The sequence below is a fragment of the Emydura macquarii genome, unplaced genomic scaffold (genome assembly GCF_026122565.2).
Source record: "Emydura macquarii macquarii isolate MOO-44397 ecotype Brisbane River unplaced genomic scaffold, CSIRO-AGI_Emac_v2 contig_369, whole genome shotgun sequence".
In the NCBI taxonomy this organism is placed as follows: domain Eukaryota; kingdom Metazoa; phylum Chordata; order Testudines; family Chelidae; genus Emydura; species Emydura macquarii.
Genome location: NW_027130506.1, coordinates 14783117 through 14801499, shown reverse-complemented (window position 1 = coordinate 14801499; position 18383 = coordinate 14783117). Strand labels below are relative to the sequence as shown.

At 45.1% G+C, this 18383-nt stretch overlaps 1 protein-coding gene across 1 annotated transcript in view; it reads left to right on the top strand.

Annotated features, from left to right (window-relative positions):
* Nucleotides 1-2042: 2042 nt before the first annotated feature.
* The window catches only part of FAM135B (family with sequence similarity 135 member B), a 248784-nt gene continuing 232443 nt past the window's right edge, over nucleotides 2043-18383 (top strand). The window contains exon 1 of the mRNA XM_067531743.1: nucleotides 2043-2127. The gene's annotated coding sequence lies outside the window, so the exon portion shown is untranslated. The remainder of the gene's footprint in view (nucleotides 2128-18383) is intronic.

Sequence of the window (18383 nt, the reverse complement as noted above, 5' to 3'; positions counted from 1 at the left end):
ATTAGGTTGCAGAGCAATCCAGTTTACTGCACCTAGTATAGAATGAGTAACTGTCTTGGGGTCAAGTGTAAACAGTTCCTGGTACACACGTGTTTCAAGTGGAACTGCACTTAGTTTTGAGCAAATCAAGAAACCGATTCCAGATGCAAACTGCAGCTTAAATCAGAGTTTTCCCAAAGAATAAGCCTGTGGATTTGTTGTCCATTTTGGCTCTTTAGAGACAGACTCAAGCTGTGAAATTCAGATCTGTAAGTGGATCTGGGTCTAAAGTTTGCGAGGGTTTGGAGTTTGATACAGTGTCCTAGTTTGGACCCGTGTCTACCAAAAATCATGCAGAATTAATTGTTTATACTGGGTTTGCTCTGAAAATCCAGTTTTGACTGTTTGACTGTTGAGTTTTAGTTTAATTTGAACACAAAAATCAAAGTGAATCTGATGGTGACACAGGGTGAGGGATTGAAACAGAATGAATTTACACATCCCAGTGAAGCAAAATCATTGTTTCCATGCATCTGACCTGAGCGGGGGCTGTATGCTTTTGGAACTAGGGCTGTTTATGGGGTGAAGATGGGGTGTACGTATAGTTTTCAAACCACCTAGAAAAAATGCCATCTGCTTGGCTGACACATCTTGCAGGGATTTGATGGATGAGGATGTTGATGGGTCACAAAAGCATTCATCGGTATTAAACAGGTTGCTAGAAATTTTTCTCTCTCTAGCTCTCATTTTTGTTTTGAAAGATTTAGGACTGTCCAGATGAATGCCGCTAAAAGGATTTACAGGATTAATGTTTCTGGGCACTAATATTAGGCAACAGCATGGGCTGGAGGTTAGAAAAGGGCTGGGAAGAGCTTCTGGGTTGCTGATTCACTGCCTGTGATTTTTAGACGAGATTTTTGAGACTCAGTTTCCCTTTTTGGTAAAGTGATGGTAATGGTACTTGTCTACTTCACCGCTGGATTGAGACTTTCTTAATTATTGTGAAGTGTTTTGAGATCCTCGCATGGAACGTGCTATAGAACGGCAAGCGAATAGCAATATCATGTTCTGCGTTTTGTGGGCTGACCACACTCTGCCCATTAGCCAGTGACTCTTAGCACCCTCTCACCTTCCTCCAGCTTCTCCGCCATTGCTGATGACCACTGCTTCATTGTTGTTTGATGTCAATGTCCCACATACCTGCTTGGGATTTGTAGTATCTTGTCTTCTCCCATAAGGGATCCATTCTTCACGACCCATGCTCGTACCTTTCTCTTCTCCAGCATGCATCTTGAATAGTACATATAAGATCCCGTATGGGTGAGACTGTAACTAGCCCAGAGCAAGTGCATGAAGAGGTCAGAGGACTCCTGACTGCACAAGGTTCATGAGGCTGCACACATTCTCACTTCTTGCATTCCTTGGAGGAAAATGTCAAAGATGCACACGTGGCTGTTTACCCTTCCCCCCCCCCTCCATTTTTATGTTAAGTGGGAATTGGACACCCATTTGCTCTGTGTCTTTGAAATTCTCCCCTGGACTGCAGAGCCCCATTGACACAAGCCCCATTGAAAACTCTTCCAGTACATTTCGGGTGCATTCAAGAGATCCCCTGGGGTCATGCGAAGATTTCCCTCCCTGCCCATGAGGACTGGGCTTTGGAGACACCAGTTAGCCCTAAGTGGTGTGTCCTAGCTGTGACATTGCTGCTGTATGCACACAGGATGATAGTGGAGTGGTGATAGTCTGGCAATGCAAGGGATGAAGGTGGGGGGGCGTGGCTCAGGGAGCTTTAACTTTATTGGGGGAAAACGTTGGTAAATGCCCTTTGAAAAGTTCCATTTCTCACTTGGAGACTGAGTGAGAGTATCCCGGGCCAAACCACTTCTGTGTCATGCGCTGATCTCGCCCCAGGGGATCCAGCTCATTCTCTCACACTGGCATGTGACCATCCCAGCAGCTTAAATGCTGTGTCAGGACTCTTTGCTGCTGACTGAGTCTGAAAACTTGCATGCAGAGGTGTGCGTGGGTTGGGGGTGGGGGCCGTTATTCAACTGCATCCACAGGACTCAGAATTAACTCTTCCATTGCCAAGACTCAAAGGACATCCAAAATGCCAGCTTCTGCTCTTACTGCTCAGTTTACAAGGTTGTATTTCTTTTTTAAAACTGCTGAATGGTATGTTTCGATAGTGGTTGTAATTTTGGTCTGTGTCTTTGGGTTAGTGTTAGGGTTTTACTACGCCTTGAAATATTTTTTGTGTGCTCCTTTTAAGTGGGAGACAGTCGTAGTGTGCACGATGGGATAAACACAACGTTGTTTTTCTTTCTCCTGCCATTACTGAACGTCCCTTTCAGACGTGAGCTGTGCATTCAGAACCAACTCTTCTAATAATAATTTGCACTTGAAATTACAAAAAAAAAAAAAAACATTTTAAATAGAAACTAAATTTACCATTTTTGGTTTGAAACTACCTGCAAGGAAACACAATTCTTCAACCAAAAATTGTTGAGCAAACCTATTTTGTTAGAAGTGTCTCATAAGAAATATGTTGCTTTTCCAGCCTGTCAGGTCCTAAATTCTGTCCCTACATACAGTACACTAATAACCTCTAGAAGCTTGAAACTGCAATTGCATCATTTGGAGTGAGCCTGGAAAGAAGGCCTAGCATGCTATAGGACGGGGGTGGCCAAAGTTACTGACCCTCCGAGACCTCCTTCCCCATTGGGCAGAATCTTCTAACCCCACCACCCTGCCGAAGACCAGAAGCTCTGAGCTCCCCATCCCAGTGTGGTGGGCAGAGAATAGGGGTGGGGTGTAGAGGGTCTACGAGCCACACTTTAACTGTAAAAGAGCTGCATGTGGCTCATGAGCCACAGTTTGGCCACCCCTACTATAGGGGGCGAATATACTAGGGAAGGGCACTCCTACTGGCCTATTTGGAGGAACAAAAGCTGCAGAGAAGGCATTCAAACTTCAGCCGTACACGTCGTCACTGATTGTTTGCAGCCAAAATTAGACCTAGAATCAGCGTTTTGTATCTTAATTAAAACGAAGCTATCTATATCGATAAACTGGGAAAGTGTGTGCAGACGTCTCCTAGCAAACATAATCCCTTACTCCTTTTGATTAGTAAATGGGATTACTTTAAAATCGATCCTCCTCCCCAGGTCCATTTGTGCGCACTCTCTCTATTGAATTACATAGCTGGCCCAGTGCCCGGCAGCACTCTCCCATTGGGATGGTGAAATTCTATCCACAGTGGTGCTCATTTGTCTTACGGTATGCTGCTTATTTATTACAATGAGCTCGGGAGACTTGACGCCTTGGGGAGAAATTATTTTAGCATAAACTAGGATTTAGGCTCTCTGTCGAGCTGTCTTCGGTTCACTTCTCACACGAGTGGCTTTTGAAGAGGGTAGTAGCTGGGAAACCAACCTGTGGCTGGCGGAAGAAGCTATTTGTAGCAAGAGGCGATTTTCCTGTCAGGGGCCTCATGCCAGGAGGCGAATCCATTTGGGATTTATGAGCCTGATCCAGTGAGAGAACTTCCGTGTGACAGTTCAGAGCAATTGGAAGGGGCTCAGCACCTCCCGGGGTTGGGTGCCCTCTGCTTTGCATTTGTGATTTGGATACTCGACTCCTAAATGAGGGTGCTTTTAATTTTCCTGTCTTACCCTTCTGAGGGCCCTGTCCGAAGCCCATGGAAGTCATAGGGGTATCCCCAAGGACTTGGATTGGGCCTGATTGAGCTAAAATTAGAGTGGAGAAGAAATGATGGAACTCTTTTTTTTTTGTTTTTGTTTTGTTTTTGTTTGTATTGCAATTTATAAAGTGAAGCTTATTAAAGCCATGAATAATCGTGCCTATGGAAAGTGAAAGGGCTTCATAAAAAGCATCAGTGAAGTGCTGCTGACGATCTAGGAAGTGGATGAGCTGGACTGCTCTGTTTAATTTCCTCCCACCTTCTCCATCTGTAGATCTTGCCTTCTGTCAGCAAGCCAGCCAGCAGTATGTGATAGCTAAGTGGTGTGCTGTTCCTTCATGTTTAAGACTACATTTTTCTATTTCTTTCGGTGTCCTTTAATAATCAACTGCTTTACAGAGTTGCCCCCTTTGTCCCTTAATTTGCATAGTTGTGACTGGGGAGCTATCTTCTAACACATGCCCTCTTCAGTGGCTTTTGAAGTCATGCAGAAGTCTCATGAGTGTGCAATCTGATCCGTTAACTTGCAGTGCACCTCTGTCTGCCAAGGCCCAAATGTAGGAGGCACAAATATCCGTCCGGCAGGAATAGTGAAGCACTGTGTGATTCCTTCCTGTAGCGTAGAGAATGTTCTGTATTGCCTCAGTTCCCCGGAGTCCATATTTATTGCATAAATTTCGTTCAACAGTGAAAGTGAGAAGATGGCAAGTTCTTGTGGAATGGAGATAACGTTGGGACTAAAATGAAAGGTGTCTCTTGAAACCAGGGCTGTGTGAGAGAGGTGACATGCAAAGTGAGTGTATTAGCCTGTTGCTTTTCTGAGAACGGTACTAGATGGACTGGATCAGATAACGTGCTGACGTTCCTTCCACCCCTCATCATCTATGATTCTAACAGTGCCATGACAGGTGTTGAAGGAAGGCCGGGAATCTTGCTGTAGCTGAAAGTTTGAACACATGGTGCTAGTTGTATTGTAACTTTGCCAAAAAATGAAAGGAAACTTTGAAACAAAGTCATTTCAAATCAAATTGTTTAAAAAAATGTCAGAACAAACCCATTTTATTTTCAGAATTTGTTTTTTCGAAGTGAACAATTTGGCGAAAATGACATGACTTCAATGTTTTGGTGTCGCTGAGTCTGATTTCTCTCTCCCACCCCCTCTTCTCATGAACCTTCACGTAGCAGAGCAAAGATCTTGAAGAGTAATCCCTAGAATGCTACAGCTGCAGTCAATGCTCTTAGATTGTTCTCTACACAGTAACACTGCAAATGTTTTTTTTTTTTTTCCAGCCTTATCTCTTTTCATTTAGGGATGCTCCAGTATTTTAGCTGCCATAAAGTAAAATACAAAAAGGGCTCTTTGAATGTTCATTAAACCAAACCAAGCTCTCTTCTCATTTTTAATCTCTACTAGGAATTTTAATTTTTGAGGGCCAACCTTGGAGCTGTGCCAATTCGCTGCTCAAGATGAAACACACAAGGACTCTAACCCATCTTGAGCTAGGTACAAACCATCTGGGAAGCTGTAGCAGCTCACTCAGGTAATGGTCATGTCTAACACACTGACTGTAGATGCTTCGGAGCCCTATATGGATGCTTATAAAGCTGCTGCTGTTGTTGATGTGTGTGCTTGGTTTGTTGGAAGAATTCACATGGAACAACTAGCGTGGTCAAAGCCACATGGTTTTTTCCCTGTGGTCATCTTTTGGGCCTCAGGAATGACTTTCTCTTCCATCCTCTACCTGTGATTGGCAAGAACATCACCGCCAGGGTGAAATGTTTGTAATCTGAGTTTAGAGCATTCTTGGTGACAGATGGTTGGTTGCTTGGTTGGAAGTCTCAAAGAGCCCGAGTCTTGCCACACTTAAGGCACATTGCAAGAGCCCTCTCTTGCTGCAGGCCGTCTGCTCCCTGGTAACACAGGTGCAGAATGAGCTTGTGAACTTCTCTGGCCAGTCAATTGCCAGAATGTTCCCTCTTGTGGCAGTAGCTAAGATGAGGGAGGATGGCAGTTGAGGCCCTTTTGAGGGGAGAATTCAGTGTGCCTGGTATTTACATATACAGTTTACCAGAGGCCAAAGAGGTGGGCATGTTAGAAATGCCACACGTGTGTACTGTGCCTTGGTAACTTTGGGTTCCATGGATGGCGTTTGGATTTAACTGATGAAGCCCTAAATGGTTTGGGTCCTACCTACTTCAGAGATTGCTTGTCCCCTTGGGTGGTGCCAGGACATCTGAGGTGCTCAAAACTAAGTGTAACAAGAGGGGGCTGAAGGAAGGATGTTTTTTTTCCTTTGGAATCTGCTTCCCCCCAGTGGTCTGCTAGTTCCCAAACAGATAACTTTCAAGTCACACTGCAAATACATACTCCCTGGTGAAATCATGACTCCACCAACATCTGTGGCAAAACTCCCATTGACTTTAATGGGGTCAAGATTTCACGCACACGTCACTGTAGGCTTCTTCGTGAGGGAAAGTTTGTCTTCTCAGGTGTTCTCTCAATAGTTGCCACAAGCACGTCATCCAAGGATGGAGAGTTAATATTCTCAATAGAAAATAAAGATGTGAAACTTGGTCTTTCAGGTATTTTTCACAATCTGTAATCAGGAATTCCTTCCTTAATAGTAATACGCAGCACTTTCAGCTCTTCACTTCAAAGCACCATACAATTGTTGATGGGATAACTGCTTAACATGCTTAACTGGATTGTTTCCATGTGAAAGATCCTGCTGGTTCTCTTATTTTCCAGTCCTCTAATTTAATGAGAAGAATCATACTGGTTATGGGTCAGATCACATCTGACGCTTTCTTGGGGTACCCAGGACTGAGGGTCACCTTGTCACCCCCCTGCTTCCAGCGCGAGCAAGAGATTTGCTGGTGTTTGGCTGGGTGTCACCTTCCTGACAGCGCCAACCTGTGAGCCACCCAAGCAACATCTTCAGGGCAATGCTAGCCCTCACTTGGCTTTGCAGGTTCACAAGAGGTGCCGCCCACTCCCTGAGCCCCTTTGAAGCATTCCCCTGTGATATCCAGGTCCAGTCACTGGCTACTCCCAGAAATACCAGTTTGCTATCCACAAGGGGACAGTGTCACCCCAGCTCGTTTGGTTCAACTGCGGATCAGCTCCTGGATCACATCAGAATGCTGGTACAGTTGTAGTGACAACAATCTGAAGTTTCTTATCGAAGGTTAAGATATAAGAGCTAGCGGGTAAGGATAATGGAAACAGGCTGCATATAAAACACAATCAATACATGCTTTCTAGAAACTAAATTTAACTTGAACAGGTTAACTAGCTGTCTAAAAGCAGTCTACTCTCTCACCCAAAGCTTTCTTGCAGCATTTCCAACCAAGGCTGGTTGGGATCCCGTTTCCATGAATGTAATCACACTGCCTAATTACTTCCTCAGGTGCAGGATAAAGGGATGTCCCCGCCCCACACACACTTTTTTCCCACTCCTTTTACATTCCCCAAAGTCACTGATTGCCCCCAGAATCAAAATGACTTTCCTTCCTCCTTGCCCTGTGGTTTATTTCCCCAGTTTGCTGACACTTTGGTAATGTCACATCCTCCTGTTGATGTCATATGCAAATAGGGCTTCCATTGTGTTGTCTTACAATGTTGAATTAACATGTGATCCAAGGCAGGCAGGTAACTAGACATTGTTTCATATGCTCTAGAAAATTCATAGGTTTTATTGGCAGAAGGAACATAGTGATAATCCATTCTGACTCTGCATAATACAGCCAGCCTATGGTATTCCACCCAGTGATTCCTGTATCAAGCACAATAGGAAAAGCTCTGGAATGAGCACATTTTATTATAGTGTTGCGACCCAGCCAGCATTATCCCATCTTCCTCCAATTCCCTGGAAGCCTTTCTGTGTGCATATTAGGCTGGTGTGTGTGTGGGTATGGCTGAACAGTAGGGGGTGGAATTTGGGAATGACCTCTGGACAACCTCATCTTAAAACCTGTGAATGGGAGAGACCAATACTTTCCAGTGGTGAAAACCATAGCCCAGATATTGATACTGGTGGGCAGGTATTGGATGGATATATACCAATTTTCAGGCAATAATTTGAGAAAAAAAATTCACATTTCAATGGTGGGTTGTTCTTTATTGTTATTACCTTTCTAAAAAAAACGTGGACTAACTCCAAAATTGATTGGACTGAGAACCATACTTGTACCTCTTACATAAGAGAGCCTTTCCTCTCGAGGGGGTAAAAAGGTATGTTTTAGAAAGAGAAATGAAAATACAGCAAATTTCGGGCATGAACATACTGTAGTGGCTGATAAGGGGAAAAAAAAAACATTTGCATTTATAAAACTAAATACGTTCGACTCTCAGAGCCCTGAGTGCTAAATGCTGAGAATGATGGACCCCTTGCTGCTACGGCTATACAAGGAAGCAAGAGGAAGTGCTGCATGCCGAAGGCAAAAGAACTGTAAATGACATGGGAATTGCTGAGTACATAATGAAACTCCACTTTCTGTATGCCACTTACAGAATCTGCATTTTTAAAATGACGGTGTAGATCGTGTTTAAAGAGTCCTAAATATGATAAATACGTTGAGCATTTCCCCAGATAATTTTAGCTTGCGTGTGTGTGTGTGTTCTCTTACGCTTTGCAAGGAATTGCAGAGGATTTTTGTGCTAGTGGAATGAGAAGGCAGTTCTCGTGCGAACTGCTTTCTACCCTTTGTGTGTAGGGCCCTGTGTTGAAATTAAGTGCCAAAGGGCCTGGGGGAAGGGGGGGGTCTAATAAGTAACTGCTGCATCCTGAAAGATGTTTCTGAGCACTTCCTGAAAGATACTCAGTCCCGTAACTCATATTGACAGTGGAGGGTGCCCAGCAGCTTGCTGGATTGAGCCATAAATTGCTAATTGACCTAGGTAAATTCAGTTGTTTGGACAGAAAGTGCTCATTCGTTTGTTCTCTTGCAGACAAATCCTGGTCCCTTGTGCAAAGCCCATGAATGTTTTTACCCCCGCAAAGCGTAAATGCCCCTTGAGCTAGGGAGAATGTTGCCAAGGGGAGAGCAGAGTTCTAACATGTTCAGGGCCTCTAGGATCTGATTTTCAGAGGTGATGAGCACCAGGGGAAGTGCCGGGGGGCGCTGTGGGTGTGCAGCATTTCAGTCAATAGGAGTCTAATTTTCAGAAGTGCAAGGATGGCACACCCCTGCTCAATGCAAGGTTGATGCACCAAAGACGAGAGATGTTAACGAGGCATGGTCTTCACACGTACTAGGTATTAAGCCATAATAACAGAGCCTTCCATGTCTATCATTCATTTATGATTCTGTTGTACCGTTGCTGATATAAGGATTGCAAGGTCCCTCAACTTGCCTTGGCTGTAGCCTGTCTTCCCTGGTTAGTGGAACTGCAGGCATTGCATTGTATTTAGGATTTTGTGCACTCCTGACCCAGAGGGTCACGAGGCTGCTGGATGGGTGGGGGATGGGGCAGGATGTGGTGCTTTGGATGGATCCTTTGTGATATTGTGTGTATTGACTGCCATGGTGGGTCCTTACCAGCAATAGATCAAACCTCTGGATCTCCAGTATAGAAGGTCTCTGCCTTTTGAGATAAAGGCGTAAATCCTCCTAGCCAGTAGCTATAGTAGACCCCTATCTTATGTGAAGCAGTCAGTAGAGGAGATCGGTTACATACACTGTGCAGTGGTTACTTGGTATTTGGTCACAATGTATCCCTTCTATGTAATTAATGCACCTGTATTTAGGGGTGGAGAAAAAAACCACTGAGTTTGATCTACCATGAGGCAGTTTATCATTTAGAAAAGTCTTTCAAGACGTTACTGTGAAGCTGTTGACTAAATTCAGAACCTCTTCCTTATATAACCTTTCGGCTGGGCTCCGTTCCAGCCTTTTTGGTTTCATATGTTTTGATATCTCTGAGAGATTAAGCCTGTGTTAATTACAATATTGCGGTCAGCTGAGGTAACAGAGATGGGGTGTGATTTATATAACTGTGATAGCACATTACCGGCTGCTACTTTAACATGACGTCTGCACAAATCCCAAAAGGCACTGAAGCCAAAATATTCACACTCGTGTTCATAAGTTCAACACCTAAATAGGTGTTTTGAATATCTGTGGGACTTCCTAAGCAGGGGGAGATCAACTGACAGTATATATTACTTCTATATACAGCATTAGTAGGAACAGTACTTGGATACTTGAAAAAGGGTGTTGAAAAATTGGAAAGGGTTTAGGAAAAAAAGCTATAAGCATCATTTAAGGTCTGAAAAATATGCCGGAAAGTGAGACTTAATAAAAGAAATAGATCAAGCTTGATGACCTGGTGAAGAGGGGACTTGATCAGTCTCCAAGTATGTATGTGGGAAAGAGATTTCTGATAGTAGGTAGTTCTTGAAGCAGAAAGGAAGAAGATCCTGTGGCTCAAAACTGAAGCTGGGTAAATTCAGACTAGAACCAAGGGGCACATTTTTAACCATGAAGGTAATAAACCTTTGGTACAACTTGCCTCTGTATGTGGTGAATTCTCCATTACTCAACTCTTTAAATTAAGACTGGATGTCTTCAGTGGGAAATGTGTCTCAGCACCTCTGGAAATCAGGCCACATATTTAGGTGCTTTAATATAGATTTCACTCTTGAGCATAGGAGGGTGTTAGAGGCGAGGCTCCAGGACTGTATTTCCTATGTGTACCTTGTGCATGTCCTGACCTAGGGTGCTTTGAAAGCATATGGGCTTTCTACAGCCTTAAGTCGTCGTCCTCTTCGGTAGCTGAACATGCTCTGTGCGTGCACACAGCTCTGCTTTGGGAGGACAGGCACGCTGATCGGAAGTTGTGAAACTGCTTCCGAATCCTTTTGCTGCTCCTGGTGCCAGAGAACAATCTACTTTTGCCTTCTTCCTGAGACAGAGTGCACGATCTCATGGCTCTCCTATGGCCCAGTTCTGTTCTCTATCAGCCTCGTTGAAGTCGTTAGGTTCAGTGGATATAACTGAGTGCAGAATTTATCCTGTTTGGGTTTTTTAATCTCCCGTACTTACTCTCTAAAAGAGCAGAGTGAACCACATTATCTACTGCTGTGTAATGCTGTAATGGTATTATTTACAGTCTCTTTGTACACCTCTTTGGCACATGGCTTTACTCTCTGAAGGAAACAATCAAAATTTTAAATTGCAGCCCTTGCATACTGTACCATGAAGATCTTGTCATAGCTCTTCAAAGATCGGTGAGGGGCAGCTGAACTGGCAAACTCTGGCCCAGATCGCACCCCTGGCATTAAACGGCCGTAACAATTGGATTGCTGCTGTTGCTCTCTGCAAAGTTTCCCCTCCGTTTTCCTCTCAGTGAAATAATAATAATCATGCTATTACAGTAGTGCCTAAGGACCAGCCAACAATGGGGACCCATTTTAGGCACTGTACGGACAGAGCGAAAGAGGGTTTTGGTCATGAGCAGCAGGTGAAGTTTTCCCTCGGGGAGGCCAGCATCCCATCCTGCCTCTTCCGTCCCAGGCCCCGTCCCTCCCCCACTCTCCACCTGCGTCCCTGACTCCCTCCTTTCCTTCCCCATGCCATGAGCTGCTGGGCGCCTCGGTGGGCAACTGGCTCGGCACAGGATGGATTTTTGGATGGAGAAACCAAGGCAGGGGATGATTAAGTCCCCTGTATCCACTGCCTTTTTAAATCAGTGGAAAGTCTCCCCTTGAGATCAAGCCTTAAATGACAGGTCTAATGTCACACTGGGAGTCTGTGATGGGGGGATTCATAAAACCCCAAATCTTCACATTCCTAGCTCTGCTTTCAACACCAAGCCATGCTGCTGCTTCCATTACATCTTACTTTCCATGTCTCTGATCTGGAAAACAAATGAGTGCCTTCGAAGGGACTCTTAATTGATTACTGAACAGGCTCTGCCTATAGGCCAGTTAATTCAATTGTATCTGCAGTGCAGTGCAGTTCACAGAGGAATCGAACTATGATTTCATTGATTCCTTGTTTCACGCAGGAATGATGGGTGAGTTCCGTGTGACTTGTGTCCTTTCAGAGAGACCAGGTGTTCCTCTCTGGACTATTATACCTGACACCCATGAAGGTGGGCGAGGGAATATCTTTTATTGGACCACCTTCTGTTGGTGTGAGAGGCAAGCTTTCCAAAAGCCCCCCTTCTTTTAAAAGTGACCCGGTCCCGTATTCCAGCACCCCTTCGCTGAGTCGCTCCAACAGCAGCAGCAGAAGTCCCACAGCTGGGCCGGGTATAGCAGCAAGGGTGGGGTGGGGGTGGGGAGGAGAGGACAAACCGGCGAGCAGCAGTGACTCCGAGGACCTCGGGACTCAGAGATTGGGGGTGGTGTCGCGTGGTGTTCTGGGAGGAGCAGCCGCCGAGCCAGGCAGGCAGCGACAGGTAGAGAATGCGGTGCTGAGCTTTTATATGCACCATGCAGGTTGCTGGGTGGCTGAGGAGGTGCTATCTACTACCCAGCTTCCTGGGTTCATCAGTTTCTCCCCGGGGAGTCCAAGGGACCCAGAAGCTGCGTAGCAGAAGCTCAGCCGCCAAGGAACTGCATGACGCATAAATAAGAAACTTCCACCCTCCCAACAGGGAGCGGGCGAGGCAGGGCCGCCATGGCCCAGGTGTCTGGTGGCGGGGCAGCAGCAGCTGCGCCAGGGGAGGCTTAGCTTTTCCTGGCCTTTCATCCCTGCCACCTGGGGTTTTGGTTACACTTCATTGAAACTCCAAAGATTTTGAGCAGCTCTGTTCCTTGTCCGGCACCACCGGCGTGGCGGGGAGCTCTCCAGGCCTGTAAGAAGAGTGTGTGCACTCGAGCTAGATGAGAGGTCCATGAGGGTGAAGTGGGGAGGCCTGCAGCATAAGAGCAAAGCAGTTTTGCAAGTGCACTTGTTTTAAGGCGTTACCATGAACTAAATGAAGGTGTGAAGGGAGAGCAGAGGTGCGGGGGTACTTGTGGAATAGCAGCAGTAAAAGGAGCCATTTGAGGAGGGGCTGGATGGAAGGGAGTGAAGTTACTTGACATGGTGGTGGAAGGAGGCGTAGGGAAGAACACAGCACAGAGGCGGAAGTGAAAGTGTCTATCTTGGACATTTATCTGGCTCTCATTACCATAGTATCTAAGCACCTCAGAATCATTAATGTGTTAATTCCCCCCACCCCCCAACGCCTCTGGGAGGTAGGAAAGTGCTATTATCTCTGTGTTACATATGGGGAATTGAGACACAGAGACTAAATGACTTGCCCAAGGTCACAAAAGGATGTCTGTGGCAGAGCCAGGAATTAAACTCAGGCTTCCTGTGCTGCAAGCTAGTATGTTAGCTATTGGATTGCCCTTCCTCCCTGGAATGGGGACAGCGTGTCAGGCACCCAGAACCAGGAATGGGCACATTTTAATTAAATAGCCCAGCCCCCACCATTGGGAGTTTAAGGTGCAGAGAGAGAGAGAGAGAGAGAGAGAACTGAAAAGGAGGTGGAGCCTTGAAGGGTAGGTTGAGCTTGCTGAGGGACAAGACGGAAGATCAGTGGAGGGATCTGAGAGCTGGGTTACGAGCTGGGCTGGAGGACAGTGAATGGACCAGCCTGGAGAGCTGATAGGAATGGTGATGGCAGTGACGTTCTTTCCCTGGATGATGTCTCATAAGCCACGTTGGGCCCTGCCATTGGTGCCCACTAGGCCCTGGCCTCTATCACCATGGGGTCTGAGCACCGCCAGAGCTGTGCTAAGTGGTGCTTTTATTGTCCGGATTCCTGCTTTCAGGTCCCACGGAAGGGAATGAAAACAATTGCCCCAGAGGCAGAAAAGGCCAAGCTTAGAAGCATGTTTCCAGAGCTTTGTGTGACAGGTGGATCGGGCCCTTTTCATATCCATAAACATCTTTACTTTGCGGCCAGCCTCGTCTCCTCCCCCACATTGAGGACAGAGCTCACGTTGCACAAATCTGTGTGCAGCCTGCATTTCCTCTTACCGCGCTGGCTTCCATCGTCGTCTTCTCCTCCCGCACCTTCACAAGACTGTCCAGCAGCAGCGTCTCACTAGCCTGGGAAATTAAGAGGGATTTTTTTTTCTAATATCCAAACTAATAATGGGATCACCCAGGGTTATATTGGGATTACAAGAAAATTTGGAGAGAAACCGCAGGAATCCGGGCATGAGCCATTAATCGCCTTTCCCTGTAGAAAGATTGCTCTTTAATTGCCCACATAAGAGTTTCTTGCACCTTTCTCTGAAGCAGCCAGGAGACAGAGTCCGGGACTAGATGGACCTACGGATCCATGTGATGTGGTAATCTGTGTTCCAGATCTCCCGCTCCCTTCGGGCAAAGGATGGATTCTGTGTTGCATAAGTTCCCTGGCCATTGCCCAGTCCTGCCCACCATGCTGAGCAACGTGCTGATATCTTTCTCCCCACGGTGGTTAGTCAGCTCCTTGGGCATGTCATGGCTCCCCTTGTGTCTCCCGTGTGCTGCCAGTCTCTGTACAGCAGCTCTGGTGCTTCTCCCTGAACTGCAATCGGATGTCAGTCTTCGCATCTCTGCATGGCAGCTAGGTACTGCCCTCTGGTGGAAATGGTGCAAAGCCCCCCTCCTATTGGGAGGCGTTGTGTTGCCTTCCCATAGCGTATATAGAGAATGCACCTGCTGCATCCTGGCTAGGAGACTGCAAGGTGTGGTCCCATTCACAGCCAGCCAGCTCTTCTGGTGAGTAACAAGTGGAGGAGGCCGAGCCGTGTCCCTCTCACCTGTCCAGGAGCAGTTTGTTCTGGGAGGCTCCCTTGTAGCCAGGATAGCACAGAGATCGCACTTGTAGCTGACCCCATGCTCAGACATGCACAGGAGTGGGGACGACGGGCCCTTGTGCTCCAGGGATAGGCATAGTCGAACACTGCTATTTATTGCTAGGTGGACCAAATCCAGAAGCGCAGTTGCAAACCCAGCCATATGTTTTTTTGATTCTGTATCCGTTCCAGAACTGGAAATGGTCTTCTGTTGCAGTATGGGTTTAGGAATGGCCATTCTTTAGGATCTCTGCCAGTCTGAGCTCCAGTCTTGGGAGGTCTTGCTTGCATCCCGTTAGAACCAAATTCTGACCCTGGTGGGGCCTTGTACCGGGTCTCCAAACACAGCCTAAACTTGATCGGAGTCTGCCGATTGCCTCTTCAGCCCTTCCCTCTGGATTCTTTTCCTCTACCCCACTCACCATTGTCAGGGGCTCATTGTCATTAAACTCAAGGGACTCCACTCTCTGGTTTGTCTTTGTCCCAGCTGTTTAAGACCGTGTTACCACAGTGCAAGGAATAAAATCTGATGAGCTGAGCTGAAGCAACAATAACGGAGAGTGGCAGCCACTTGAAGCATTTCCACACAACTGACAAACAAGTTTAAAATGGCAGGATCTGCCTTTCAGTGTGTTGACATGCATCCCGCATGTTTGTATGAAGTCTTCACTCACCATCTCTCTCTCTCTCTGTTTAGAATAGGCACTCCGGATATTTTCAGATGCACTTGGTTAGAGGATATGCTCTGATATGAAAAAGACAGACTGTTTTCAGGCCTGTTGCTGGGATTGCTAGTGCCACACACATGAGAGGAGTAGCAGCCTTTAAGGGCTAAAACTTTGGACTCTCCTATCAGATTGCATTGTCTTGGGAGGCAAGTGACTCAATGTCAGTAGTGGGATTTGCCATGTGTCTGTGGTGCATGAGAGCATGTGTGTCTTGGTCACCTTCTAGTGTTTGTAGTCCACCGCCTATAGAAATCCTCCCAGGATGACACAGCTTGTTTGCTGTTTTGAAACTATATAAGCTTACGTCTGGAAATGAATGACAATTTGCTGTTTCTTTGTTAAATGGATAAGCCAGCCAAGGATGACTAAGCATTTTCTGCTGCTGATAAATGTTGTCGAATGAGAACAAGCTGATTTCGCAAGTTACTGTATGTAAACCCCTCTCATGCACGCTCCTTGCGTCAGTGAAGTAAAACAAAATGTTTGTTCCTCTTGTGCTGCTATATTATAACTTTACATAACTCAACTGGAGAGAAGGCTTCGTGTCCAGCCTCCCCTAGCTGCCTGGATGTAGACAGATGGAGGCCAGGCCTACACTAAAGACCTACGTTGGTGTAACTACGTCTCTCACGGGTGTGAAAACACCCCTGAGCGACAGATATGCCGACCTAACCCCTTTGTGCAGACAGCGCTATGTTGATGGGAGAGGTAGATTGGGGAGGCAGATTAACTACGGTGACAGGAAAACCTCTCCCATCAGCGCAGTTGTCTTTGCTAACATGCTACAGCGATGCAGCTGCACCACTGCATGTGAAGACAAGCCCCGAAAATGAATTTTAATTATTCAGGTGCCTAAAATAGAATGACCTTTCTTAGCCCAAATCCAAGGCTGTTACGTAATCCCTAGTCTCTAGAGCTTTGTCTATCCTGGGTAACGTAGCAATAATTCAACCGGTTAAGGTTCTATGACGTGGGGATAAGAACTGCAGAACCCACTCTGTGCTGTAGTTTTCATCATGGTACCTTGGTGAAGCTGCATGGGTGGATTATTGTATTATTCTGTTTGCTAGCGAAAATGCATCCTACTACTGAATAATGACTGTGGCCTCTTTAGCCCCACCTAAAAAATTGCAAGGGAGACTTGACCCAACCAATTCTTGCCTGATTCAGCAGGCAGCATTTTCAGTACCTCATCACCACTGCAAGGGACAATATTTATTGATGATGGATTTTAGGATGAAAACATTTTCCATGTCATCCCTAACAGCTCCCCTGAATTCCACTGACCAAACACACAGTGCTCCAGTGATGTAGTGTTCCTGTAGGCGGGCTTCATCTGGGCCAGGGTTAAAAGGAGATAGTTAGAGCTGTGTGGGAAACAGTTTTCCTATGACACTTTTTGAGTTTTGACTGGAAATTCCATCCTGTACCTGAGAAACTATTTCCAACGACTGTTTTGTTATCAAAAAATTCCCAGCCCGCTCAAGATATGAAACCTTAAACACTGCTTCTCCACCTCAAGTTGAACTGGAGTAATCTTCATTGTAACTTGCAGCAGCGGGTGTTATGACTCAATATTTCTCTGGCCCTGGGATTTTGAAATAGACCATTTAAAAGGAGACTGAACTTAAAAATTACTACTTTGACCTGAAAATATTCCTACTATTTGCAGTACTATAGCTATGTTGGTCCCATGGACAAACAACAATTTAAGATCGTAACTGAAACAGAGTGGAGGAAAAATAATATTTCAATTTCTTAAAGCCTGTTTATTTTGTGTACTTTGTATATAGTGCAATTCTCTGGTTTTTTTCCTGTATAGTCAGTCACTTGGTCAGTTTCCTCTGTTGATTGTTTGGGTCTTTTACTCAGCAATAGGGGGAGAGAAACATTTTTAATGGATTTTTTTATTTTAAATCCATAAAAATTAGCAGGGGGACTCGGATATTGTACAAACAAATATGTTAATCTTCTTTTTTTTAAATTGACTTGATTTCAAATTGTTGTCCCTTCAGCTACTTAATAGTCCTGTTAATTCTGCATCTAGTCATTTTCTTCCAATAAATAATCTTAGTGCTAAGACTCTGTAGGATATCTAATAATGTAAGTCTGAATTCTGCTTTCAGATACTGGTACATGACTCCCATTGCCTTAGAGGGTGTTGCATTCAGGATCTGGTGGCAGAGTTTGGTTCTCAGTTTAGGGGTGGAGGAATGACTAGTGTGTTTAACTGATTCTTACTAAATTTTCAGTCATTCACTTATCCTTCTTTGTCTGCTGAACAAGAGAAAAAATATTCCTGTCAAAGAGCTTTTTAAATGAAAATTGCCTGATTAGAGTGCTAGGTTAACATTCTCCAAGGTAAAAGAAATAACAATTGCATATCGATCTATATGATAAGCTCTGATAAGATTAAAAGTGCAGCTTTCAAATATCAGCGAGTTAAACAATGTTTGCTCTGTGTGAGAATTGTCAGCACTTTGCCTCTGTTAGCACGTCACCGTCCAACAGTGATTGTTTATAGGCAAATGCCAAAGTGCTTACCAATCAAGAGGGGATGGTACTCTCTCCTGACCCAACTTGATCATGTTTTAGATGAGGGAAAATTGATTCAGTGCTTTATTCAAGTCTGATTTTTGTGGAGCCTCCTTCTCAAATGTGTATCAAAATAATTTTACCAAATGAATGACATTTGGAGAATTTATGCAACATATAATATACAATGGGCTCTTCAGAATTCAGGGCGCATCATTTTGCATGCTTATTGGCTGGGACAAATTTGCACAGCCAACTGGTCCTTTGTACATGCATTTACCTCATGGGTACAGTCAGAATTCCTGGGCTTGCATATGAATTAGGCTGGCAATTGCACCCTTCTTATAATGCACATACTTTTGCAAGCCTCTTTTTGAAAATCAAACCCTATTCTATTGTGTACTTGCTTATTGGATAGCATGTAATGCTGATTTAATTGTCTGCACTTCAATAGCTTATTGATTGGACTGGTTATAGGATACTGCATTGACACTGACTAAATGAGTTTGAAATCACTAAAGTGGGATTTTCACAATGGAAAATTTCCATTGGGTCCAATTTAGAGAAGAAATCTAGACAGACATTCATTGAAATGTTGTTCTCTACCAGCATCATGAATGAAACCAGCTCTAATCATGTCCTCTT